Raw genomic sequence first — 2472 nt, forward strand, 5'->3', positions numbered from 1 at the left:
ATATATATATATATATATATATATATATATACATATACATATATGAACACACACAAGCATACATATGTATATATTATTTCCGCATGTAAGCAATGGAAGTTCTGTATGGATGTCTGTGTATGTGTGTGTGCTCGCGCGCTCGTACATACTTTTATACATGCACAAATATTTTATACATGCGCAAATATTTATGTAAATTGTTAATATGTGCCAAGCTTATACTTTATATTGTCGTAAATACACACAGTATTGCTCGCACGCTCCCCTGACATATACATACACACACACTAACATACATATATATACACCTATACATACATACATTTTCACGCGCGTACATATTTGTCTATAGATAGTAATGCTTATTTGTATTATATAGACATTTGTGTGTAAATATGTATACATACTTAAATAGATATGTTCATACATGAAAAGGTATACATATTTTCATACATGCATTTCATATATGCATTCATACGTGCGTACGTACATACATACATGCATGCATGCATGCATCCATCCATACATACATACATACATACATGCATTCATGCATACATACATACATACATACATACATACATACATACATACATACGTACGTACGTACGTACGTACGTTCGTACATGGTTGTATACGAACATGCTTGCTTCAATGTATTTATGTATTTGTGTGTATTTATATACGAGGTGTATCTCATGCAGAAGGTGTATGGATGAAGGTCAGATATTCCCTTGATGTGGGTACACAACCATAATACCAAGGTGATGAGTAATACTACAGGACTGTGTGCTGTTACGATGGTCTTGGATCTGAGAAGTAATCTCGTTCTAGTCTCACAGGAATATTCAATCGGCAGACGACACCGTGGATGGTGGGGGTTGGTGGGGAGAGAAAGAGAGAATGATTGAGAGGCAATGGGTGATTGTCTGTGTGTGTGTACGTGTGTGTGTGTCTGTGTGTGTGTGTGTCTGTGTGTGTGTGTGTGTGTGTGTGTGTGTGTGTGTGTGTGTGTGTGTGTGTGTGTGTGTGTGTGTGTGTGTGTGTGTGTGTGTGTGACATGTGTTTGTGTGACAGTGGCATAAGAATTAGAGAGAGGGTGAGAGTTTGTAATGTGAGGGATTCTGTCGGTCAGATAGGAGTTCGTGATACAGTAACAGTGTTACAGTGAGAGGATTAAGTGTGATGAGAAGAGACAGGTAGAGAGAAATACATCGACGTTGGTGAGAGTCATATATATACATACATATACACACATATATATATATATATATATATATATATATATATATATATATATACACGCATGAATGTATGTATATTACATAAAAGGAACATACAGTAAACGTGTGATGGAGGTTAGGGATAAGATAATGGGAGATGGGCTGGTTGGCCTGGAATGAAAGAAAGAAAGAACCGAAAGAAAGATTATGAAACAGAAAAGAAACGAGGAAATTTGAGAAACAAGGACAAAGAGAAACAACAAGGGAATGAGAGAGAGAGAGAGATAAAGAAAGGGATAGAAGTGGAATGTATGATCAAAGATAAAGAAAGATAAGATACGACAGTCCGAGAGAAAGAAAAATATAACAGATGGTAAGAGAGCGGGAACGTGAGAAAATGCAAAGTAAGAGAGATCTTAAATAGAAAGACAGAGGAAATATAAGAGGGTGAGCAAAGAGAATGCCTGAGCAAAAGTGAGAGCATAGAAAAGTAAGTGAGAGTGGAGTGAAAGAGCGAGAAAGACAGAAGAAAACGGGAGAGGGAAACAGAGCGTGAGAGAGAGTGTAGGATGTGCGGCCGATTTTGGTTGGACACAGCCAATGCCAGTAAAAAAAGTGGCAAGGGAGATTTCCAGAGGAAGTGAGTTCCTCCTCACAAAAATTTATGACCGTTCAGCTGAAATTATGCCAGTAGGCAATAAGGTAGCTTGAATACTAAGGGGGACTGCTCGCTTCTTCGACAAACACCAAGTGACCAGGAAGAAGAACACAAATAAATCTATCAAAGCCAAGACGAAAATGAAAGTATTAGCAGGAAGCAGAACAGAACAAAAAGGGTAAAAGGAAATAAATCGCGTCGCAAGATAGTAGTCAAAGGAACCTGTGTACAACTGAGGAATGGAATACCAAAAATATTATCATCATATTACTCTAACAATCTACTTCAGCCAAAGGTGTGGCAATTTTTATACCTATATATTCATATATATATATATTTTTTTATCTTACTCGCATTCTATTTCTTCTTTTTTTTCATTTTGTTTTGTTTTATTTTATATTACTGTTTGATTCATGTCCGTCCGTCTGTCTGCCTGTTTATATGATTACACGTTTGTCTGTCTTTCTGTCTCTTTCTCACTCTCTCTATATATATATATGTATATATATGAGTGTATATATATGAGTGTGTATATATATATATATATATATATATATATATATATATATATATATATATATATATATATAT

At 35.6% G+C, this 2472-nt stretch overlaps 1 protein-coding gene across 2 annotated transcripts in view; it reads left to right on the forward strand.

Annotated features, from left to right (window-relative positions):
• Positions 1 to 1418: 1418 nt before the first annotated feature.
• Positions 1419 to 2472, forward strand: part of LOC106879539 (T-box protein VegT-B) — a 163176-nt gene continuing 162122 nt past the window's right edge. Inside the window, exon 1 of one of the 2 annotated variants that reach the window (XM_052968471.1) lies at positions 1419 to 2176. The gene's annotated coding sequence lies outside the window, so the exon portion shown is untranslated. The remainder of the gene's footprint in view (positions 2177 to 2472) is intronic. The other variant, XM_014929280.2, reaches the window with a different exon arrangement.

Source organism: Octopus bimaculoides, chromosome 1 (genome assembly GCF_001194135.2).
Source record: "Octopus bimaculoides isolate UCB-OBI-ISO-001 chromosome 1, ASM119413v2, whole genome shotgun sequence".
In the NCBI taxonomy this organism is placed as follows: Eukaryota; Metazoa; Mollusca; class Cephalopoda; order Octopoda; family Octopodidae; genus Octopus; species Octopus bimaculoides.